Source organism: Dipodomys merriami, unplaced genomic scaffold (genome assembly GCF_024711535.1).
Source record: "Dipodomys merriami isolate MVZ:Mamm:240054 unplaced genomic scaffold, mDipMer1.0.p SCAF_13, whole genome shotgun sequence".
Lineage (NCBI taxonomy): Eukaryota > Metazoa > Chordata > Mammalia > Rodentia > Heteromyidae > Dipodomys > Dipodomys merriami.
Genome location: NW_027202604.1, coordinates 25,349,448 through 25,376,072, shown reverse-complemented (window position 1 = coordinate 25,376,072; position 26,625 = coordinate 25,349,448). Strand labels below are relative to the sequence as shown.

The 26,625-nt window shown below is 38.4% G+C and overlaps 1 protein-coding gene across 4 annotated transcripts in view; it reads right to left on the bottom strand.

Annotated features, from left to right (window-relative positions):
* The window catches only part of Tafa1 (TAFA chemokine like family member 1), a 494,630-nt gene that overhangs the window by 335,600 nt on the left and 132,405 nt on the right, over positions 1 to 26,625 (bottom strand). The window lies entirely within an intron of this gene.

Below are 26,625 nucleotides of genomic sequence, written 5' to 3'. Positions count from 1 at the left end.
AAAAAAAAAAAGAACTAAAGTCCTTGAGCTCTGTATGAAAATCTATCAGGTAGAAGATATTAGCCCACATTTTGTAAAAGCAAACCTCAATCTCTAAAGTAAAAATCAAAAGCAAATGAAGAACAATAAACACGAGGCACTGCTAGTATGCTTAGTAGATTTGCTGAAAATCTGTACCTTTATTTAAATGTTCTGAGATCCATAAGGGAATGGCACTGAAAAAAAGAAGAGGCCACTTAAGTACACTCTAAAAAGAATATATGCTCTGTCCTATTTGATGGATGAATTATACCTCTAACTTGTGAAAGAGGATTAAAAGGTATATCTTTCTGGGTGTGAACTGCCAGTCAAGTATTTGTAAAAGAGTTTTTGAATGATTGGTATGATTCATAAGTTTGACATTCTCTCAGATGAAATGTCAGTGATACAGCTACACATACTCTAATTGGAAGTCTATCAGCTTAAAGTTCATCATAATTTTCATAGTTTAAATTTCACCTCTCATGAACAATGCAATTACATGAAGAATGAGGACATGCAGAGACTTCAAGGGAAATCTTCAAAAGGCATAAAGCAAAACAAATATTATTATATAGCATTATTATTCTATATACATTTTTAGATACAATGAATAAAAATTAAATAAGAATCCTATATGAAGGCTTTAACATAGTATAGATGGGAGATACTTACAAAATCATTTAGTTTGTAGATTTATAAACTTCTGGGCTCTTAAATATTCCTTTTGATTAAAGCAAACCTTTGTGTTATACGTAAAACAGATAAAGTTGTCTGTCATGATGGATAACCCTCTACTTTCATAGCCTGCTGTCTTTCCCACATCATCCTCCAGTGCTACAATTCCCTGAGATGTACCTCTGGAGTTAAGTGTTCCTTTCCTGAGCTAGTTCTGTTCCCACATTTTACTCTAGACTGTGAAATAATTTTTCCATAAGCCATATGTACTCGCCATCACAATTTGAGCTTGAGCTAGCATTCTAGCTGGGCTCTTCTTATTCGTTCACACATAAACTCTCCTGTGATAGATTTGCTCCCAATGATGTTTGGGCAATGAAAGGTATTATCCTGCCTACCACATTTTCCTAGGGCTTACTGTTGTTAGTGGCGGTTTTGCTACTTGTTTGATGAATCTCTTGAATGAATTCTGTGGAGTTTTGTGTGTGTATATGCATGGGTGGGGGTAAGCGTGCATGTGTGTGTCCCATATTCATGGAAGTCTCTCTTGGTTGGCTTAGACAAGACAGTGAATGGGAAGACATGTTCTTAAATGGCTTGTTGGCCAGTGTTTCAGGTTTTACAGAGGGTCTGTGTGTTGACGGGCCAATGTTCTAACAGTTAATATTTTTTTCCTTTAGCCTTCACTTCCTGATTTGGGCTCAGACTTACTAGTCAGAAGGTAAAACTCGGGTCTTCTCTGTTTATTTCTGAACAGGAGCAAAGCCCTGCGCATGCGCCTTGCCCTTTGCCTTCCCAGACACAGGCTGGGACGTTTCAAATGCCACCCTGGACATCTCAAGATCCAGATGTTCCTTCTGGAGTTTTGTGGTCAGCCTCTTTCTTGTTTATCTCATTTGTGGCCCCAGAGAGTTGTAACATTAAACTACTACAGCTGATTGTTTTTGTCAAGTACCCTGGGGAGAAGGCTGTTTGCAGGAAAGAAACCTACGTCAAATGGTAGAAAAACAAGCCCTGCAAATGGGACCTTTCCAGGCGGATAAAGGACGAGTAAAACGAGATGGATTTTGTAGCCCCACACTCTTTTGGTGTCTCTAATGGATGTTGGTTTCCACACATATCAGAGTTGCAAAACTACTACAGATGGGAACAGAAGGAAGGGAATATGGAGAGTTCAACTGATATGTCTTGCTCTTCTTACTGATACTGTTACTTTGCCTCCATGAATTGTTATTTTAAAAAGTCTTTAGTTAATTTCTGGAATTCTATAATAGTTATTTGGGCAGTCTTGAAAGTGTTCTTGTTGCTTTAATAGGGAAGCAAATGGTGGCAGGAATATTCTTACTCCATAAGTCTGGAAATCTCTCCTAAAGCCTTTCTCAACTAAGGTTTCTCCACATGTTCCTTTATCTAATATACTTCGTCATTAACAAGACATTAAGCCTTTTGACCATCCACTAAAGGCAGTCTGCCGGTGCTCTTTTAAGCATTTATATTGAATGAATTGCCTTTCTCTAACTCAACCCATACATTTTTCTTGTAAAACTTAGTTAAAACCAATCTTTTTCATTAAAAACAACAACTTCACCTGACTAATACACTGAGATATAGACTTGTGCTGTGGAACTTGGCATGCTTCAAAGAAATGGAAACTTTTGTTTGTCATAATCTTGCCTTTGACAATTTAATTCTGCACAGATTGAGGCTGCCTTATCTGAGATTTGTAAGACCAGAAGTTCTTTGGAATTGGGGGTTTATTTTTAGTTTTTGTTTCTCATTTGCATGTGTATAATGCAATATCTTGGTGATTAGATCGAAGTATGAACATGAAACTATTTTATATTTCATATACACCTGAAAGTAACTTTGCACAGTATTTAGTATACCTGCATTTTTTACTATGATCCATTATACGAGGTCAGCTGTGAAATTGCCACTGTGCAATATGTTGTCCATGCCTGAGACATTTCAGAATTCTGAGTCTTTCAGAGTTTGGGTTAGGGATGCTCAGCTTGTACTTGGTATTTATTACTGAGCAGCAAAATGTCCTGAGACCCATTGGCGTAAAGCAATGATTACTATTTCTCAGCCATAAAATTCTCTCTGCTAAACAGATGTCCAGGGCTATGTGATCAAGCAGATACTCCTGCATGGTTCCTAAGAGAAAGAAAAATGAAGCAGTTTTGCTGGAAGGGCCCAGTTCAAATTCCCTCATATTAGTTAGAGGTTGAATGCATCCAGAACACAAAAATTTCAGAGCTGCAAGTCATTCAGGGGCTTTGGTGGTGATGCACATGAGTATTATCACAAGTTTGTTTGAAAGTTATTATGGCATGATGACTGCCATCCAAGAGAGTGAGTGATCCCAGAGGTTATAGAAGAAGCTCCAGTGTCTTTTATGACCTAGATTTGGGAATTGACCATCATCACATTTGATGTGTTTTACTGGTCATCTAAGGCTAGCCACCATTCAAAAAAGAGCATACATTTCAGGAACAAAAAAAAATCATTTGGGAACATCTTGGTGCTGAACTTCTATTGTATCTCTTTTACCAAAGACATTTTTGCAGAAAATAAAAAGTCATATATATGGCCATCTCTTAAACAAGTGCAAATCTCTGGGCCCACCAAAATCACTTATTAAATTAATGAGGCTACTACAGATAACTCATGCTTCCAAAATGAAGGAGAGTTAATGTTCTCAGAAAATTCAAGGATGGTAGAAATTGTATCTACTTTCCAGAACAAGTGATTCAACTGGCTCTTAACTATGATTGTGGAATCAGGAAATGGTTGTCCATTTTTATGAAACTGACATACTGCCTGCATGGTTAAAAAAGAACCATGTATTGCCTACTTCTAAATCCCAATAAGTTCCTTTTGGTTTTGGCAGGAAAATATGATGATGATGATGATGATGATGATATTTTGAGACAAAACACATATTTCGACCCCTTGAAGAGAGCATTTAGAAGAAGACTTGCAGTTTCATAGTGGGCAAGATAAACGCAAAACTATCAGAGACAATTTTTAGCTAAGCCATTGATTAGAAATTTACTGATCACATTTATAATGTTACCAGGATCTAAAGAAACACTGGTGATTTCTAAGTTTGTGTTTTGTTTTGTTTTGTCAGTCATGGGGCTTGAACTCTGGGCTTGGACAATGTCCCTCAGCTTTTCAGCTCAAGGCTAGCGCTCTACCACTTGAGCTACCGCACTACTTGCAGATTTCTGGTGGTTAATTGAAGATAAGAGTCTCATGGACTTTCCTGCTTGGGCTGGCTTTGAACCATGATACTTGGATCTCACCTTCTGAGTAGCTAGGATTACAGGCATGAGCCACCAGTGCCTGGCCCAAGGTAGCAACTAATACAACACATGGTTTCTAAATTTTGACCTTCCAAGTCTAGAATAGAAATTAAACAGACATTTTTCATGACCAATCAACACAGAAATTATGACTGTTTTCAGAAATGAAACCTTACATCGTTCTATCTATTTGCTTTGAAAGATGTAGGATCATTCAGGTACAGTGGTTCAAGCCAGTAGCCCTCATTACTTGGGTAGCAGAGACTGGGGAAGATCCTGGCTTGAATCCAGCCCAGGCCAAAAGAAGGTCATGAGATTTCTTCTCAAACAAGGGCTGGGTACAGTGCCACATTCCTGATACCCCCTGCAACACAGAGGAAGAAAAAGTAGAACTACAGCTAAGGAGGTCCCAGGCATAAAGCAGGATTTACCTTGCCAATAACCAATACACAAAGAGGCTAGAGATGTGGCTCATGTGGTAGAACTTTTGGCTACTAAGAGTTCCTGAGTTCAAACACCAATACTGACCCCCCCCAAAAGATGATATCTTTATGTATGTTTGCATGTGTATGTATGTATATATGTGTATATGTACATATTATAACCATATATATAACCATATATGTGTAACATATACATATAATCATATATAATCACATATATGCTTACTAAATTATGTATATAAAACAATATATATATACATAACCAAATTATGGTTACTAAATTATGTATATATATGAGTATTATATATATATATTATATTTGTTTGCTAAATTAATTGAGGATTATGAAATAGTTGGCTTCATCAGTGCTAAGACAGTTAAAATGTATTGGTAGTCACACATTCATCCATAAGAGTTGGTTCTAGTTATGAATATGCTACTGGACTGGGAGGAATAGAACACAGTAGGCCTTAGGTTGAATTGAACAAATCAGGCTGATTTTCCTTTATATCTGGAAAGAAGTTCACAAGGACTAATAAGCAAACACACACAAACTTAAGATGGTACTATGCGAAGTAGTGTTACTATGGGGGTTATGCTCACAGCAAAGAGGGAGCATCCAACATTCTCATCCAGCAAACCTAGCGCATGTCCCAATCATAGCATTAGCCAGCGGCAAGCTAGGGAGACTCAATGATCTTCCTTAGAATTCTTGTGAACAGCAGAGCAAATTCTTATCCAGGATAGTGGTGAGGTCAAAATGGATGATTTTTATAAAACCTTCATATACCTGGAAACTTCTTAGTTAACTCTTCTTGCTGTGGAGGCATCTGCAGAGGTCCAGAGGTGGCCAATTTGCACATTTGATCTTCCTTATCATTAAGACATCCGCTGCATGCCTGCTCTGTGAGGCTTTGTGGTGGCTGCGCCTCCCATGGCCTTTACACGTGCCAACGAGGGGACTTTGGGACTCGCAAATGGGCAATTAAATCTCCAGCCTCTTCCTGAAGGTTCTGCCCTCCATTTGTTTCATGGAACTTTCCTCTGATGATTAAATTGGCACCTCTATACAAAAATGTTCTCTTCCGCCCTCCCGGGAGGGGTGCCTTTCCCATTATGGACCTCACAAGGGAGGTATAGGGAGGTTTTTGCTGTATCTTGCACACTCAATTTTTAATGTGGGACATTAGACTCAGCCAGCTTCCTGTGTGGGATGTGAGCCTGCTACTGGTCTCTCATCTCCTGTATGATGCACCCTTTTGGCCTGCAAGGAACCTAAAGATGTCACATTACTACCAATTAAATAAAGGGGACATGGGACATTTTAAGGCACTATTGTAGTCTGAAAAAAAATAACTTCAAAGCTCAAATAAAACAGACCAACTAGGGAATGCATTAGGGACAAGACACGCTGTAACAGGATGCAGTAACACAAGTGTAGTAAGAAAGGGGACCCAGGAAAGTAGAATCCTGAAGGTGCAAAGTAATATAAGATTAACAATATTTGCAAATCTTAGGTGTCCCCAATCTCTATAGGCTTGCAAAATCTTGTCCTTGGCAAAAAGACCTTCATAGTTAAGTTCTAGCTAACTTGTCTATAGTCTCTAAGCTCTGGCCACATTGAATTTCAGCATTTGAGATCTGCTATGATTGTTTCTCTGTTTTGCCTTTGCTCCTTTCCCTCTCGCCACTTTTCAATTTCCTAAAGTAAACCTGTATTTTATTTTTCCAGTACAGGGGCTTGAACTCAAAGTGCTAACCTTGCTTGCTTGGCTGGTACTCTACCACTTGAGCCACACCTAGAACCCAGCTTGGTGATTTTGGAGATGGAGGCTTGTAGACTTTTCCAACTGGGCTGGCTTTGAACCATGATCCTCTAGGTATCAGCCTCCTGAGTAGCTAGGTTTTATAGGTGTGAGCCACCTGTGTTGGGCATGCTAAATAGCTTGGTTAACTCCTGCTTCAAAACAATCTCTCTTCAAACAAAAATTTCCTCTTCAGTCATCCTGCATGGCTTTCAACATGTAAATATTTTACTCAGTAACTTAAATTCCCAAGATACTTATTAGGTACACGTTAGGCACCAGCAAATAGATTTTAGGGGTGAGTCAAACAAAGAATCTTGCCTGCTAAGATTATTGCTCCTCTATTGTCTGAGCTTCTTGAGAGACCTGAGGACCAAGTCTTATGTGTGTACTGCAGTGCTATAATCTCACACCTAGGACAGGGTCTGGTGTGTAGGAAGTGTTTATGAATGACTTTTAGTGGGTGACTCAGCAGTCATGTTTTGCATGACAGATTCCAAGCAATTTGAGTGGCTCAAGGTCCTTTCTTCTTTACCTTTTTGCATCTGTAGGGAAAAGTACATAGTTTGGAGCAGCTGCTCATGAATCAACAAAACGGCATATTACTCTTGCTACTTCAGTGTACTTGATGTTCAGAATATGGTGGCTAAGCTTGATCATTATTCATCCTGAGAAAGCTTTCAATCAAAATGTTACCCTAATAAGGCTGTCTGTAAGAATAAGGCTGTAGATGGAATTGGGAAGACACAGAATGGAGGTTTGTGGAGCTGCATCACTAGCTGCTTAGGCAGTTTTGCAGGTGACAAAAAAAGGCTTTGGTTGTCTCCACCTTACACCATAGAGATCACAGATAATGTATCCATATTTTCTGTTGTTAGAGGTGTTGGTATTTAGTGACTAAAGTTAGAAGGCAAGGTTCCCAAATTACTACAATCCATGATTCCCTACACATAAAATAGTCTGAATTTCGAAGTGATCATCTACTTTTGTATTCTTATTTGTGTGCTACAACTTGGCCTAAGCTTTACCTTCTTAAACAAAGTTGTGTTAGCATCCACCCTTTGTTTATCTGCTCATGGAAAGGAGGAGACTCAGGTCTTACAAAGTAATGATATATAGGCAAGAGCATTTAGCCAATTTGCTCCAAACACATTTGATTAAAGTTTAAGAGAAAAATACAATCCTAAAATTGGACGGAGGACTTAATTGGGTTATCTTTCAGCTAGTTGAAAGGAAAATTGCAACAAAGATACATTACAAAAAATCTACCAAATAAATAAGCATATATGAAGATTTGCACTTGATATTCATTTCAGAAAGTAGTCAACTCTTACACGCACATACACACACAAAAAAAAACACATACTATAAAGTATGTGGCAGATGAGAACAAAATCTAGGTAAGAGCAAGGAAAGATGAAGCAGAGAGAGAAAGTGATATTGAAAAAAGAGGCTACAAAAATGAGAATTTGTTGATATTACAAAAACTGGAATACTCTACAAAATATGTTCAGGGCAATTAATCAAGAGAGGATTAAATGATCCATTCAAAACTTTCCTGTTCAAAAGACATAGCTAGCAAGATCAATAGAAAGCCCATGGATTGGGAGAAGATCTTCACTACCTATATAATGGACAAGGGTCTCATATCTAAAATATACTTAGAACTCAAAAACTTAAATCCCTCAACAACAAATCCTCAAAGAAACAACTGTCTGATTAATAAGTGGGCTAAAGACTTAAAGAGAAACTTCTCTGAAGAGGAAAGAAGGAAAGAAATTCTCAACCTCTCTAGCCATAAAAAAAATGCAAATCAAAACAACACTGATATTCTACCTCGCTCCAGTTAGAATGGCTATAATCAAGAAATCTAGGGGGCTGGGAAGGTAGCTCAGTGGTAGAGCGCTTGCCTTGCATGCCAGAGGCCCTGGTTTTCAATTCCTCAGTACCACATAAGCAAAAAGAAAAAAGCCAGAAGTGGTGCTGTGGCTCAAGTGGTAGAGTGCTAGCCTTGAGCTGAAGAGCTGAGGGACAGCGCCCAGGCCCAGAGTTCAGGCTTCACGACTGGACCACCCCCCCCCAAAAAAAGAAAAGAAATCTAGTAACAACAGATGCTGGAGGGGATATGGCCAAAAGGGAACCCTACTGTATTGTTGGTGGCAATGTAAACTTGTTCAACCACTTTGGAAAGCAGTATGGAGGTTCCTCAAAAGACTCCACATAGAGCTCCCTATGACCCAGCAATCCCACTTTTGGGCATTTACCCAAACGATCACAACCAAGGACATACTAAAGCTACCAGCACAACTATGTTTACTGCAGCATTATTTACCATAGCTAAGATATGGAACCAATCCAGATGCCCCTCAGTAGATGAATGGATCAAGAAAATGTAATATATATAAATCATATATATATATATATATATATATATATATATATATATATATACATACATACACACAATGGAATTCTATGCCTCCATCAGAAAGAATGACATTGCCCCATTTGTTAGGAAATGGAAAGACTTAGAAAAAATTATATTAAGTGAAGTAAGCCAGACTCAAAGAAACATAGGTCCCATGGTTTTCCTTATTTGCAATAACTAGTATACGTCTAGGATAATTTTACCAGACAAGCAGAAAAGGGCAAAAACTATGTACAGATGACTATATAAGATGATGCTAAGCAAATGAACCCCAAGATAGGGACTCAAGAGGTTTTCTCTTTGTTGTTGTACTGTTGTTTTTAATATAGTATGTGATTTTTTTGTTTCTTTTGTATGTTCTTCCCCCATGGTATAACCCCTGTTGTCACTGTATTTGATTCCGGTGCCTTGCATCTTGTATATACATTTTTCTAATTTGGGGAGGGGAAGGGAAATAACAAATTCTGAAACAAGATATAGGTTGACCCATTGTAACAAGGAAACATACATGACACTATGTTGAAAACAAACTTTACAAACTGGGGGTGGGAGGAGGTGGGAGGTAGGGAGGGAAGGAATGGTAGGGGAAAAATAAAGGAGGGGGTAACAATGCTCTATAGGAAATAAACTCATTACATTATTCATGTAACTGTAACCCCTCTGTACAGTATCTTTACAATAAAAAAATACATATTAAAGAAAAACTTGCCTATTGACACCTCCATGATGAAATGAGAACATTTCAGTTGAAATCACAAGTTAAAAGGCCTTGAAGGCTCCTTTGTTTCAGATTTTTTAGAATTTCACTTGGAGATTTGTAAACTCCACCATAGTTTACATACTTTAAGTAGCACACTCTGCGATTCTCTTTGAAAGATAAAAAGTGTTGTTCAGAAGCAAGACCTCCTATGTCAATTTTCTACCATAAGTGAATGTTTATGGCCAAATTAAAAACCCTGAGAAAAAGAGATTGGAATGGAGGTGCTGACTCAGCAGCAGAATGGCAATGGGATGCTATTTTAATGATGCCAGGATGGAATGCATCATTCTTGAGATTAGCATATCTGTTACAAAATTTTTTTAAAAGGAACATTCAGCAAGCCAAGCTGAAGCCTTTTGTCAGTGGTCAGCAGAAAGGGGACGTTTGTATAAAGGAAAAGATCAGGTGATACAAATCAAGAGATTTAAATAGGATTACATAATGATTTCATCGTTCAGATTTCAACTATGAATGTCTAGATGAAACTGGACCCTCTTTTATCTCTCTCTCTCTCTCTCTCTCTCTCTCTCTCTCTCTCTCTCTCTCTCTCTCTCTCTCTCTCTCTCTCTCTCTCTCTCGGAGATTCATTTGTCTGTTTTTCTGGCAAGCTTTCTAAAAGACTCTGGCTAGTTACACAATTTAAATGATGCCTTTCCATCTTCTAGTAGGTATGCTAGTTCCTTACCTGAATATTCTCTTTAGTTAAATTTACTTGTTACCTACAGCCTGTTAGGTACATAGGGAATCCATGGATGATCAAAACCAAGCTCCTACCAGGAAAAATGCCAGTTTGTAAGGGTAAACAGCCACCCTAGCTAGTAATCTCAGCCCTCAGTGAATTATGCGCTAATAGAGATGAGTAGGAAGGACTATCGGAGAAGAGAAGAGATGCTTGATCCTGGAGTGGAGAAGCCAATGAAAATTAATGTTTAAGAGTTGCTTCTGTCATTAGCCTACTTTATACAAGGACTAATACATTTAAATTCAGATTCATACTAATCCATTTAAATCCAGGCAGTAAAAATCAGTTTAATGCCTATATATTGGAAGAACTAGGTGATAAAATGAAGTCCATATTGGTCCAAAATCATGTAACAAGACCATAGCAAAGCTTACTTAGACATGATGTTGAATAGACCCCAGACCTGCAGCCTGGCTAATATACTCAGTTGGAGTCTCATTCTGTGTTTCAAAAATCAGCAGTACTTAGTTAAAATCTAACTAATATGCTGGAAAAGGCTGATCAATACAAAGATGAGATACTCCTTCAAAAGATTACACAGAGAGAAAAATAAATCGCTATGCCCTTGAAAGAAAAGCTACTTTTATTTAAGTTAATAAAGCTTTATTTGTTCTCTAGCCGTTAAGTTTATAGAAATTAAAAGTCTTGACTATTTGTCTTTTGCCAACACGAATTTAAAAGTGGCTTTAAAAAATCTCATTAACGCTGTACTCTTTTTTTTTTGTCCTGTCCCAAGCTGATTCAATACAAAACAGATTACCTCCTGTCTATGCCACTAAAGTGCACATAAATATTTCACAAACCAATTTATTTAAAAATTTTGTCATTCCTCATTCTGAGTCTGGACACAGAGCACAATATAAAGCACTTTAGGTTTTTCAGATAACATAATCAGAGAGGCAACAGTATATTATATTTGCTGTTATTCTTCTTGTCTGGACTCAAAATATTCTTGGACAATTTTCCCAACTTTATGATGTCCTATTGATACACACACAGATAATGGGAATCTCAGAAAATAGGTAATTGAAAGAAGTTAGTAGTCAGAATCTTGATAGAGTTTACAGTATTGAGCTACAAGGCAAAGAGGCAACAAACAGCTTTAATGATTCTGGTAAGATAAACGAGTCCTGATGCACAGAATTATCTAAAACACTAGAAAAACAGGTGAGAAGAATGGAGGAATGCTTGATATTGAAGTCAAAGGTAGGAAAATGAAGTTAATGGCTGTCTCTTCTGCTATTTTATCAATCAAAATTTGTATGAGAAATCTGTCTTCTATAGACCCATAACTGGCAAGCTATTTCTATAAAAAAAAAAAAAAGACTATTCTAGTACTAGTGTACTAAAACTCTATTCTTTGGCTATACAACTTCCATTATGATTATTCAACTATATGGAAGTAGTATGAAAGCAACCACTAATAGCTCACCCTTAAAAAATGAATATACCTGTCTCAATACAACTTTATTTACAAAAACAGGTACTAGATACTAGACCAGATTTGGTTCATAGTGATGTAGTTTAATTTCTCTTGTTCTATGGAGTTAAAGACAAGGATCTTAAGATAGAAACCAAAAAGATGTCAGGGTACATTTGTCAATCCAAAAAGGACAGTTCAAATCTGCATGTCCATAAGACTAAGTACACATAAGCAAATGATGTCAACTCAAATGATGTCAGAGTGGGCTTCAAGTCTGAAATCTTGGCTTTACAATCAACTCCATTTTTAGTTTACTCACTGGTAAGATGTTACAAATATTTACAGTATTTTAGGAAATGATAAAATCCCAAATAGCAAAGATTATTATTAATTGATTCACATTACTAATAGATTGCGGAATTTTACCATCGAATTCTAGGCCTTACAGGTCTCAGTCATCAGGCCTGAATGTTGCTATCAGTGTTTTGGAGACTACACTTCTAAAATTCCTCTTATACTGGACCAAAGTAGAGCATAAGTTCAGTGGAAGTGAAAGAGAACATACAAATGGAATTCCAAACCAGAAAATTGTGATATATACAGATGTGAGAATTTTATATATAATAGGTATCCCTAATGGACAGCCTCAATTTTTTAGTTCAGTATATCATGGCATTATAAACCTTATAGGAAAATGTATGTCACTTTGATAAACATTAATTTGCAGATTCCAAACAGATACAAGGAAATACATTTGGATCACTTTAGCACGGAAGTATTATAATGGTATATCTATACATGTATATATGTTTGTATATATATGTACACATATAATATGTATGTGTATTATATATGTATATATGTGTGTATGCATACATATATATATATATATATACACACACACATATCAATCGAGAGAGAGATCCTAACAAAAGCAATTAAAGTTATGGTTCAGATTTCTTTTTGTCTGTGCTGGTGCTGAACTCAGGGCCTCAGTATGGTCCCGTAGCTTTTTGTGCAAGGCTGACACTCTACCACTTGAGTAACACCTCCACTTCTGGCTTTTTCATGGGTAATTAAAGGCAAAATTGTAATGGACTTTGCTTCCGAGACGCGTCAAACCATAATCCTCAGGCCTCATCCCCAAGTAGCCAAGATGACAAGAGTGAACCACTGGCAGTAGGCTTTCAGATTATTTTTAAGGATGTAGAGCTAAGCAGATAGTGACATCGAACATCTGGACATTTGCATTTTGACCTTATAAAGTGAACACAGAATGATGTGTGATCAGAAACCCAAGTTTGGCAAGGCAGCATGTGCTTAGGTCTCAAACTGGGCCAATTTCCCCCAGTGCTGAGAATCAGATGATGGAGAAAGGATTTGGGAGAAAGCACAGGCTTCAGATTTGACCACCTAGATGTAAGTCCTAAATATACTTTTGAGGCCCTTGTGATAGTAAGCTCTTAGTGTTTAAGCTCTTAGTCTTACCAAAAATGGCTAATGAAATCAGAACTTACTAGGTTCCAGGTTCTATTCTAAGCATCATGCAGATGTTAGTACATTTTTTTCCATAGTCCAAGTTAATACCATCATTATATCTACATTATAGAAGTTAAAAACAAAGGAATGGAGATGTGACACATCTGCAGACTCGGTCAGACAAAAAGAGACATATCCAGGGATAGTTACTCAGGTGGTTAGGTGTCAAAGCCCACAATCTAGTCATATTACATTGTAAGACTCAATTAGCTATTCTTCTGCAGACAAAGCCCATCCCAGAAAAAAAATTAAGAATAAAGATGTATGGAGACAGAGACACAGCCATTCATTTGCATATTGTCAGTGGCCGCTGTTGTGTTATTATGTGACAAAGTTGAATAATTGAAACAGGGCCACATGGCTAACAAACCTAAATTCTTTTCTTTTGGTACTTTTATAGAAAAAATTCAGTGACCTTAGCGCTGAGGCCATTCAATGAGTTTTCATGGCTCTCTGACAATTCCATTTATATTAGTCTCAATTTCCATCATTATCAAATAAAATTCACACCACCTTAAAGGGTCCTAAACAGCTTTGCATTTTTAGTATACACACATAGAGTATGCAGCCTTTAAGAGGAAAGAGTCATTCCTTAACTTGACCCAAGAGGTCCTGTTGTGTTTTGCCTTGGAAGCCCTTTTTCATCGTGAAGAGCACATCTTCTAAGCAGTACAATTAGGGAGTGTGTGTGTGTGTGTGTGTGTGTGTGTGTGTGTGTGTGTGTGTGTGTGTGTGTGTGTGTGTGTGTGTGTGTGTGTGTGTGTGTATGTTGCAGGTCCTAGGGCTTGAACTCAGTGTCTAGCTGCTGTCCCTGAGCCATTTTGTGCTCAAGGATTGTACTCTATCTATTGAATACAGTGCCACTTCCAACTTGTTCTGAGTGGTTTATTGGAGATAAGAGTCTCACAGACTTTCCTCCCCCAGCTGACTTCAAACCACAGTCCTCAGAACTCAGCCTCCTGAGTATCTAGGATTACCGGTGTGAGCCACTGATGCCTGGATCAATTAGGGAAATTCTAATAGGCTTATAGTCAAGATGCTTCTATGAAGAAGCTAGGTCATATGGCATAAGTTCTCATCCATAGTCAGGGGATGGGGAGATTTGCATTAGCTCTCATGATCTTAGAAGAAGGCTCCTCTCAGGTGGTCAGATTTCTGGCATCCTCTACCAAGTACTCTCATAACTTCCTCTTACTAGAACAGCTGTCCCTTCCCTTCTTCAGACAAGTCTGTGACTGGAATTCCTATCTTTCTCATCTCTACCCTTGAAAAAGTACACAATGGTATAGCATGCTCAGTAATTTCTTGTTGAATGGATAAGTGAAAGAACAAACCCATGTCCTTCCTCAGTATTTGAGATTTCTTCCTTTGATCATCATCCTGTTTAGCTAATTGTTTGTTTTTGTTTGTTTTTTGTTGTTTTACTTTTGCCAGTCCTTGGGCTTGAACTCAGGGTGTGGACACCGTCCCTGAGCTTCTTATTTTTGCCCAAGGCTAGCACTCTACCACTAGGCCACAGTGCCACTTTTGGCCTTTTCTGAGTATGTGGTACTGAGGAATCCAACCCAGGGCTTCATGCATGCTAGGCAAACATTCTACTACTAAGCCACATTCCCAGCCCCTTGCTTGCTAATTGCAATTTTAGAAACATATTTTCCTTAGTCAGAAGATTTTGTTCTTATGGTTACATATGTGAAATGCACTCTCTTAAGAAGAAACACACATATGATGCCATAGCATACATTTATGAAAATTACATGAAATCCAGGCTACTAATTTGGAAAACAGATATAATGTGAAAATAGAAAATATAAGAAGAGGGGAAAAAAGGAATGATTTGCTTGAAAATGCTTGATGCCCTAGCAAATTGAGGCCAACTCAACTCAGAGTGTGACTGTAGCATTTACGGTGTGTGTGTGGGGGGGGGAGTATTTGGTTTTTTTTTGTTTTCAATTTTTTTATTATCAAGGTAATGTACAGAGGGATTACAGTTATATAAGTAAGGTAATAAGTACATTTCTTATCAAACTTGTGCCCTGTCCCTCCCCCTCCCCTCCCCTTCCCCCCCCCCCCAAGTCGTACAGATCATTTTCAACATTTTGTCTCCTTGTGGATATCGCTGTTGCATTGGTTCCCCCTTAGTCTGACCATCCTGTTGTTCCCCTTCCCTAATTCAAACAAACATATATACAATACCAGGGCACCAGAATCAAATACAGTGACAACAGGGGATATACCATAGGGGGAAGAACATACAAAGGAAACAAAAACCACATAGTACATTAAAAATAATAACAAAGGAATTGTGATGTACAGAGGGATTACTGTTACATAAGTCAGGTATTTAGTACATTTCTTTTTGAGCAGTGTCACCATCTTTCATTTTCTTTTCTAAATTATTTTTAAATAAGTTTTTTTTATTGTGAAAATACTGTATAGAGGGGTTACAGTTACATGAGCAAGGTAATGAGTACATTTCTTATCCAGCATTGTTGCCTCCTCCTTTGTTTTTCCCCTACCATCCCATCCCTCCCACCTCCTCAACTACACCCTCCCGCCCGTGACCTCCCTCGCCCTGTCCCCCCCCAGCCTAAATTGTAAGGTTCCTCTTTTGACATAGCGTCTTGTACATCTCATCATTGCAATGGGTCAATTTCTATCCCTATTTAAACATTTTGTTTTGTCCCTTCCCCTCCCCAAATTATACCAACATTAAATACAGTGAAAACGGGGGTTATACCATGGGGAAGGGACATACAAAGCAACAAAAAAAATCACATAGTACCTTATAAATACCTTAGAAACAATAGCAAGGAAGAAGAAACCACTTATGTCCTTATCTTGGGGTTCATTTCGCTTATCATCTTATCTGAGCTTTTCTGCTTGACCTAGACATATACTAGTTATTGAAATAAGGGAAACCATGGTACCTATGTTTCTTTGGGTCTGACTTACTTCACGTAATATAATTTTCTCCAAGTTTTTCCATTTCCTAACAAATGGGACGATGTCATTCTTTCTGATGTAGGCATAGAATTCCATTGTGTATATTTTCTTGATCCATTCATCTACTGAGGGGCATCTGGGTTGGTTCCATATCTTAGCTATGGTACATAATGCTGCAATAAACATAGTTGTGCTGGTAGCTTTAGTATGGTCTTGTTTATGATCATTTGGGTAAATGCCCAAATTATGGGATTGCTAGGTCATAGGGGAGCTCTATGTGAAGTCTTTTGAGGAACCTCTATTCTACTTTCCAAAGTGGTTGAACAAGTTAACACTCCCACCAACAATGCAGTAGGGTTTACTTCTGTACACATCCCCTTCAGCATCTGTTGTTATTAGATTTCTTGATTGTAGCCATTCTAACTGGAGCGAGGTGGAATCTCAATGTTGTTTTGATTTGCATTTCTTTTATGTCTAGGGAGGTTGAGCATTTCTTCATGTGTCTATTGGACATTCTTATTTCCTCTTCAGAAAAATTTCCCTTTAAGTCTTTAACCCACTTATTTATTGGGCAGTTGTTTCTTTGAGGATTTGTTGTTAGGGGATTTAATTTTTTGAGTTCCAAGTATATTTTAGATATGAGACCCTTGTTCATTGTATTACTAATGAAAAATCTTCTCCCAATCTGTGGGCTTTCTATTGATCTTGCTAGCTATGTCCTTTGCCATACAGAAGCTCTACAGCTTCATGCAATCCCATTTGTCCAACCTTTCTTTGATTTGTTGTTTCTGGGTCTCTATTAAGAAAATTTCTGTCTGTGCCAGAGACCTAAGGTTTCTCCTATTCCGTTCTGTAATGTTTTCAGGGTGTCTGCTTTGACTTCAAGGGCTTTGATCCATTTGGAGTTGATTCTGGTGCAGGATGATATATAAGGATCTAGCTTATCCAATTTTGCCAGCACCATTTACTGAAGAGGCTGTCTTTCTTCCATTCTATTTTTTTAAGCTCCCTTATTGAAGATTACCATCCTTCATTTTCTATGGTGTGTTTTTTATATGATATAAACCTTTGTTCAAACCAAAATAACCTTGTATTCCATATGACTAGGGTTTTATAACCCTGAAAACTTGACTCGGTATGACTTTTTGATTGATGCGACCTTACACCCATCTCCAAACTTGCACACCAGAATGAATCTTATCATCAATATTCCACAAGGAGATACTTACATCCAATGCATAAACAGTTCATATAGTTTTTAGAAGTTGACTTGGAAATCAATGTCTGGCTCCACTACAGTGTCTTCTCCACATGGTCTCCGTAAACTTAGAGTAAGACAAAATGGCTTCCATACGTGCGTGGGAACCTAGAAGGACTGAACCTGAATCAAAAGTGGAGGAAAACTTCTGAACTGGCCATGTTCCTGATAAATTCCGGCAGTATAAAAGTCTTTCTGAAGTCTTTCCAATCAATCTGGAACTGTCAGGTGAATAAAGATCCAGGAAAATCATTCTACTAGGGACATAAATATTTGGACTACTCTTCAGAGGCAGATTTTTGTGAGGAGGTTGATTCAAGTCTCACCACAGATTTTAATTTCCACTGATTCTAACAGGAAGGTATTGATCTCTGGAACTTGTTAAACCTGTGGCTGAAGGAATGGATTCAGAGAGAAGGGTCTCAAAATGTGAATCTTCCCAGTCCTCGCTGCTGTTTCCCATGAGCCAAAAAGATGATACATTTTCTTTTTCACCAACAAAACCCAAATCCTGTGAACTAAGGGAACCCTGTTTTCACTCCTCAGGGAACCAAAAGCAAAATCTGTGGGTCCTCGCAGTCGATTATACTAAAGACAACTCTAAAATAAAAATTTCAGCCAGAGTTATTTGCAGATAAGCTAGAGGATGCCAGCCCTATTTGGAAATGACTGAGGAGACCACATATGATTTTTTATGACCTTGGTTAAATAAATGGGAAACATAAAACCTGGGAGATGAGACCATAGGATTTCTTAGTCATTCCTATTGATCAGAAGACAGCTCCAGGAAGACTGAAAACTATTTAAAAATAAAACAAGCTGTATTTTTTTCTCTGTCTGCCTGTATGCCTTCCAAGCAAGGTTTCCTCCCCCACTCTCTTCTCTACAGCAGGGAGAGAATTTATTTCCAGTAAGGGAAAATCTTCTTTATCAGATGTTACTGATAATGCTGTAATCATCTTTATTGCAGGGATTTTTTTAATATCTTCTGGCAATATTTTACTGATTTAAGATCATAGATCTACAAAAAATTTTTTCAATCTGCCTCTTAGTATGGACCTCAGCCTGGATTTTCACTAGATGCTCAAGTGCATGGTTTGAAGCACAAAGAACATAAGCAAAAATACACAAAATCCAAGAGCAAATGTAACAAATGAAAATAATTCCCCCAACTTATTTATGAATGTTCACCAAATGCATACTCTCCAGACCATACTGATTGCTTCTGGAGTCAATCTGAGTGAAAAATGCAAAGGGTAAACTTAGATGACCTAACACCCAAACATTGAAATTGGCTGAAATTAATAAAAAGAACCCAGGTAACTTCCCTCAGGGCTTATGAATGCAATATACCTTAGTGGTTAAGAATGATGGGGGCTGGGGATGTGGCTTAATGATAGAGTGCTTGCTTAGCATGCACGAAGCCCTGGGTTCAATTCCTCAGTACCACATAAACAGAAAAGGTTAGAAATGGCGCTGTGGCTCAAGTGGTAGAGTGCTAACCTTGAGCAAAAGAAGCTCAGGGACAGTGCCTCAACCCTGAGTCCAAGTCCCATGTCTAGCAAAAAAAGAAAAAGAAAAAGGAAATGATGGAATTAAGGTCTGTGAGTTTGAACTCATCTGCTTTACCTGCTTAGCTGAAAAGATATAAACCTCAGGGAAGTAGCCTCTCTGCCTCAGTTTTCCATCCAGATCATGGACTATTATATCAACGTAAGTAAAGGATGGCATACACGAAAGCCATAAGTTAGCATTCTCCCTGGAACATAACTCTTGTCTAGTAATTTCCAGTTGTTATTATTTCAAAGATGAAGGTAGTGATGTTTTTCATTTCAGAGTACCTCTTCCTGCAATTCATTGTAGCTCAACATATAAGTTTCTGAGTCATTCCTCTTTTGGACACAAGTAAACTAGCTTTACATGAGTGGAAAAGTTCCCTGTACAATAGATACCATGCTAAGTGATGCTTGCATATTTTCTACTGTACTGGGCACAATGCCCATATTTCCATGGATTGTGCAGGTAAAGACATCAAGGCCAAGGAATGCTTTGTAATGTGCCAAAAGTACCATACTTAATAAGAAGCAAATCCAGGTACCCCTAAACAGACAAATGTGCACACACTCACTCCCCCACACTATTGATTATAAAGCTGATGACTTTTGAGCACTGAGTAGCACTGTCTGTAACTTCAAATCACATGCCTACTTTTACATCTTCATCCCACACTGCTTTAGAAACCCTGGTAGAAAGGACAGCATGAAAATAAAAAGTTTAAAGATATACTAACCACTGATCTAACTGTGTATTTCTTGATCCCAGAGCCCTGGATCCTTCCCTAATATCTTAATCCTGCTTCAATAAACCCACTGGAGTGGCAGGGTTTTCTCCCATCTCATCTACTAGCTATTATGCCACAATTTCTTTAGTTTCTTTAAAAGAACTCCAACATCAGAAGTGATGCCCTTGGGTCAAATATAGCCTTCCTGACTCTGGGGTTTGGACCACCTGGTACTTGAAGAGGAAAAATAGTAATAACCTAATTATTGCTGCCACCTGCCTGCCATCACCACGGTGTTCCTCACCACCGCCAGGTGCTGCGCTGTCAGGCTTGGATCAATTAGTGATTGTAACTCAAGCTGAATGCCATTAATTACATAACTTTGAGCTCTCAACTTTAATGCCTTGAAATTGCTTCTCAAAACTGGTTGATAATGTTGCAAATAAAAGAAAGTAGCTATGAAGTATTCTGTCTTTGGATCACACTCCATCTTCACGTGTCTTGTTCATATACAAGTCTTTCCACTTTTCTGTTATCCATGAACTGATTGGTTAATTTTTTACTTGTAGCCAAGGAGTCAAAAGAAGAGGTAGCTATCCCTGTTACTGATCAAAAAGAGGATGACTTCCCCTGTCAGCTACACTGTGACAGGAGTCCTACAAGACACAGAGAAGGAAATAGCTTGAACTATAAGGTCATCATCATGACAGTTTGCTTCCTAGATTTAACCTTAAATAAGTGGCAAATATTAAACTCATTTAGCTTCCATTTCTTGTCTGTAAAGTAGGGATAATATTAATGCTGGGCTGGGTGCTAGATGCTCACACCTGTAATCCTAGCTTCTCAAGTGGCTGAGATCTGAGGATCGCAGTTCGAAGCCAGCCAGGGCAGGAAGGTCCTGGAGACTCTTATCACCAATTAACCACCAGAAAACCCGGAAGTGGCACTGTGGATCAGTGTGGTAGAGAGCTAGTCAGGAGCAAAAAAGCTCAGGGATAAAACCCAGGCCCTGTGTTCAAGCCCCACTACCAATGGGGCTTGTATATATATATATATATACAATGTATATATATATATATATATATATACAATGTATATATATATATATATACAATGTATATATATATATATATATATATATATATATATATATATATATATAATGCTGGGAAAAGTAAGAATGACAAATGTATTAATACAATGTCTGGCACCATATACAATACTTAGTAAATGCAACAGTTCCATCATTGTCTGCAAAGAGACTGTCATGACTCTTGTTAAGACTGCCATAGTTACCACCATGACATCAACAGGCACTTTAGTGTGGCCCAGTTGCTAGATGAGGTAGGATTTGTAGGCAGCTGTACATGATTTTCTTATCACAGATTCTACCTAAAGTGAAGTGAGGCTACGGACTGGTAAAATAACTTTAAGTGCTAATGTTTACAGATTAGAGGAGAGGAAGTGTTACCTACTCAAGGATTGGATGGATGATTAATTGTAAAAATGCATAAATGTGATACAAATAATAAATATAATCAACACCCAATACATGTCAAGGTTTTAAAGGAAATCCTGTTTTGTATTGCTTTCCTGACATTTTACATTTATCTTCTCTTCACAATGTCCAAGCCCTTTGTGCTTTTCTGCCCTAGAGTTTTGGTGGGGGAAAGAAGAATTAATATCAAATGTCCCCAGGTATATTAGAGATAATACTAGGTGTGTGTGTGTGTGTGTGTGTGTGTGTGTGTGTGTGTGTGTGTGTGTTGAAGCCTTGTGAAAAGGGAGTTGTATAAAAACTATAGTGCAAGGGAGAGGACTACCTCCAGGTGAGGGCCAGAGGAAAGATGTCTGCAGATCCCCAGAACAGGGAAACTCATTGGTACCTGGAAAAGACTAGACAAAGACAACACTAAATAGATGACTGCACAGCTTCCCCCCAAAAAGGGTGAACTCAACATCAGCAAAGATTTCCAAATGGGGATGTTTGAATGAGACCACGAGCCTCAAGGAAACAGAATGCCTTTGGATTAGTGGTTATAAGGATGTTCAGCCACAATTATAAGAGGATACAGAGGTCCTGGAGTAGAATTTCCCACCAACCCTAAAATAAAAGTAAGTGGGATGGGAAGGTGGCTCAGTGGTAGAGCGCTTGCCTTGCATGCCTGAGGCCCTGGGTTCAATTCCTCAGCACCACATAAGCAAAAAGAAAAAAGCCGGAAGTGACGCTGTGGCTCAAGTGGTAGAGTGCTAGCCTTGAGCTGAAGAGCTGAGGGACAGCGCCCAGGCCCAGAGTTCAGGCTCCACAACCAGACCCCCCCCCCAAAAAAAATAAAAAAATAAATACAAGTAAGTGGAATAAAGGAAACATGACTCACATCTAAGTGTGTGCATGGTTTATTATTACAAAAAGAAGATTTCCTATGTAACAATTCAAGCAACATCTGGGCCATAATAAGTACAAACGCAAGCATTTCTCACCTTGGTTTATTCTGATGACTAATTCAGGGTTCTCTCACACAAGAAAAATGTCAAGTGTGGTGTGGCTGCTTTTATCATGAGAACATACCACAGACTTATCAGACTGACATGTGAATATTACATAGTTCTCTCTGCAAACAAAAGCGATAATAAGACTTGGAGGTATGAAATAAATAAAATATGAACAAATAAAATAAAGTAGTCTTTGAAAGCTCAACTAGAAGGAGGAGGAGAAGAACACTAATGTATAAATAAAGATAATAATGCCATTAGAGAAAGCTTTGCGAGATGTCTGTAAAGATCTCAGTACAGGGTCTGTCGTATATTAAAGCTCTCCTAAATCTTATCTATTGGCAATTCATCCACATGGAAAAGTTCAGATAAACTAATTGTAACTGGAGTATTACATTATGTTACATAATGTAACTGGAGTATTACATTATGTTACATATTGTAACAAGGAGATATAGGATATATAAGATTTGATGTGGGAAATGGGAGTAAGCTCTATTCTCCAAGCCCAATATGCATTCTGGCTTACAAAGAACCAAGAAATTAAATAAAACAACAAAAAATCCTTAATTTTTATTATGCCTAAAACTACTTGGAACATTAAATTTGTCAATATCACACTGAACTCTTTTGCACATTAAATAACAACCAGGTAGATACAGAAGTGAGTTGGGGAATGGGAACCACACAGAATCACAAAATGTTTTGCAGCTTGCACAACAGGTACAAATGTACAGCGGCTGATCATGTGAAAGCCTCGGAAGAATGAAGCGGATCCCTGTACAAGGTATACAAGTGCATGGCATATTAAGAGGGTTATCTGTGAAGAGTGGTAGTTCTGGAGTTATATCTCAGAGGCCCCACTAACAGGCAAGCCACCATGTCATTAAGTCGCTTATCTTCTCTAGCCTCTGGTTGCTGTTTATATACATTGAAGAAACTACGGCAATTTCATTAGGTTGTGCTTTGATGGCTCAATGAATGGTATCATTACTCCTGGTGCAGCATGGGGAATTGAATGCCCTGCATGTAGTCAGTGCCCCCTCAAAGCAGCCATTATTATCATTATGGTTTAAGTGGAGACCCTACTCAAAAACAAAACAAAACAAAAAAAACCCCAAACCACTGACAAGATGAGAACATTTTTTTTGGCAGAAAAAAAGCACACAAAGGATTTCCTATCTTTATACACAGGATAGCGAGAAGAGGAAACAATCAGAAATAACTCATGCATTTCCATAGGTGGGAAAGAAAGAAAGAAAACAGAAGTTTAAACCAAGGATTTCCTGCCAATCTAGTCTCATAAGACCTCATTTCCTGGATGCAACCTCTGTTAGCCTTTTGCTCCTGCAGATGGTGGAGTACCCAGAATGTATCCATACCAGACGTGGCTCTGGTGGTAAGCAGTTTCCAACAGTTACCTCCAATATCAATTTCATAATTATTTGTTTTTGTTTCCATTACAGTTGCAAAAAATCAATTTTACAATTTTCTCCCTTTCCAGACTACCCTGGGTTTTGGCTGATAAAGCCATGATTTAAGTCAAAGGCTGAGATGGGAATTTGGGTATGTTTTTCAGGGATAATCACAAAGCGCTTGCTTGAGATGCATCTATTTGCCACCAATTTCTCAACCTCTGAGTGTGGTAATTAAACAGAATGGTGTATGGAACATAAGAAGTGCAAACAGAAAGTCAGTTCATTTATTTCTGTATCTTTGGGAGCTGCAGGTGTGTGTTAATGAATTACATGACGGGTGAAATAAAATTAAAGGCAGCTGCGTGTGTTTACAAAACTGCAGCCGCAAATTACAGGTATCTGTAGCATCCATAATTCATCCATAATTGACAATTTTCATATTACTGGATAAAGAATCAAGTCATGCGCATGATTACAGTATTTGCCTCTCAGCACTGGAGACCTTCCTTCATTACCTATGCAGCACCTCAAATGAAATAAATACAGTTGTGCAGGTGGAGTTGAGCCTCAAGGTAAAGGACCAAAATACTGAAAAAGACCCATCCCCCAGCTCGATCTTTCACACCTCCAATTCCAGTTCCCAGCCTGTAGAATAATGAGCTCATATACAAGCTTTAGAGAAATATCAACAGGGAGTCTTTGAGTATTTGGGGATCCCTCACTGAGAGGAGTAGCCCTACTTTTCTTTTTCAGCTTTTCCTTTCTTTTCAAATAAGTGTACTTTGTTTACCAAAGAGAGAGGAAGGAAGGAAGGAAGGAAGGAAGGAAGGAAGGAAGGAAGGAAGGAAGGAAGGAAGGAAGGAAGGAAGGAAGGAAGGAAGGAAGGAAGGTAGGAAGGAAGGGAGGGAGGGAGGGAGGGAGGAAGGGAGGGAGAGGAAAGGAAGGAATAGAGAGCCACAAAGACACAAACTGGGTCTATTTTAGCCTAAGTTAGACTAAAGAGCTAATTTTCTTGCTTTTTATTAGCTATAAATATTGGTACAAAGAAGTTCCAACTCAACATGTCAATTTTTAAGTATTAACTATGCATCTTGCTTTCAGTGACAAAGCTAAAACACAGTGTCCTGGCCCTAAGTTCAAACAACAGTACTGGCACCAAATACACACACACACACACACACACACACACACACACACACACTGCCTCAAATCCTTTACATATTAAATAAGACAACAATAGTCACAAGGTGAATTTTAGTGGAGTTAATAAGGATTAATTAAAGGGAGTAAGAGTAAGCGTGTATGAGTAAGGGCTGTCACTAAGTAAGATGAATGGTGATTGTTTATTAATATCTTTAAGCCTCAGTTTCCCTAGCCCTAGGATGAAGGTCAAAGCTTCATCCATGCACACTGCTGGAGGGTGAAATGAGGTTATGCACATCACATGTCACATGTCACAAGCTTGGCTTACTCCTAGACAAATGAACATGAACACACACACACACACACACACACACACACACACACACACACACAACATTCTACTTCATAGTAAGGGTAATAATGACAACAGCTGTACCCCAAAGGAGCATAACAAAATTATATTGTTAATTTAAAAAAAAAATCTTAAGTCAGTGAGTTCTAAGGCTTGGACTTCTCCTGTCCACTTGGCTATTCTGTATTTCATTCTACAGTGATACTCTTGAGTACTGGATTATTATCCAGCATCTTGAGTTTGAATCAATTGGATCTTGCTAAAAGTCCGTTGTACGGAGGGATGGATGACCAACCTTTGTGGGAGGGATATCCTCATGTTCTCCCTGTCTAATGAGGGCTGAGCAGTGCTGGGCAGTGGTCTCCTTTGTGGCTTGAGGAGGGATAATCAAGAGGCTGATTCAGGAGGCTATCAGAGTTGGGAGGAAAGTTGAACACAGCAGGGGATGTGAAACAGATGGAGCTGAGAAGCTACAGACTGAATGCTTTTCTGAAATCTCTAAGACAGTACTCAGAACGGACTTGGATCTTTAAATGCACAACATTACAGAGTGAGAACTCAGGGGTCTGATGTTAAACCTGTCAGTTCCTGCCACTGAAACTTGGGAAGAGAGAACAATTCAAATACACTGCATCCATAAAGCAAACCGAGAAAAACAAATTTAAGCACATGCATTGCCCATTTTGTGACGAGAGCAAACCGAATACTCATATTCAGAATGATATGAATGAAGAAGGCTAAATTCATGACTCTTGAAAGACTCAGGCTGCTGTATTACTTCATATGGCCCTAACAGGAAATATTTTTGTTAATGTAGGTAAATTAGAAACATAATGTGTAGCCATCTTTGAGTATGCTATTAGTAAAAAAAAAAAAACTATTCTATAAGAGAGACAAATGATAAATTGACCTGTGCCTATTAATTATATAAGGCAGGTCTGCTTCATTCACACAGAACCAATTAGCACCCAAACACTTGACAGAGGTCAAACACAAGAACACTGGCTACAGCAGAGTCCTTTCTACCAACGCTCTGCAGCATATAATCAAATATGCCAGGTAATTTGCTACATAATCCTAGGCATTATTTTTCTTTCACAATTAGGAAGGTGGGTGAATTCGATACATTTTTCCACTTAATATTTTCACCTTACAACAGATTTGTCAGGATGCAATGTAACCCCATGATAAAAATCAAGGGACATCTGTCTCCTGGAGACAGAGGCTAAGAACATCAGACAGGGCCACTTGGTTGAAACACCAGGGGATCATCAGCCAGAAGACTGGAGCTGGAAGCTAGGGCAGAGCTCTGTGGGCTTTAGTGGGATTGCATCAGCAAGTGGAGAGCAAGGTGAAGGGATTAAGATGGGTTAGTTTGAATAATTTCAGTAGACTGTGAACTAGGGGGAGTCTTGGGGATGTTAGTATCTGGTTCTCAGATGATCCAGCCAGAATACTGCCTCCTAGGTGTAATATCCAGAAAGCAGCAGTCTAGTTTTTCATGGCTATTTTGAAATCAGTAAACAGCAACTATCTCCTCAAGCATTAGATAAACACCTGGACCTTAACAATAAAAGATGGCCCACT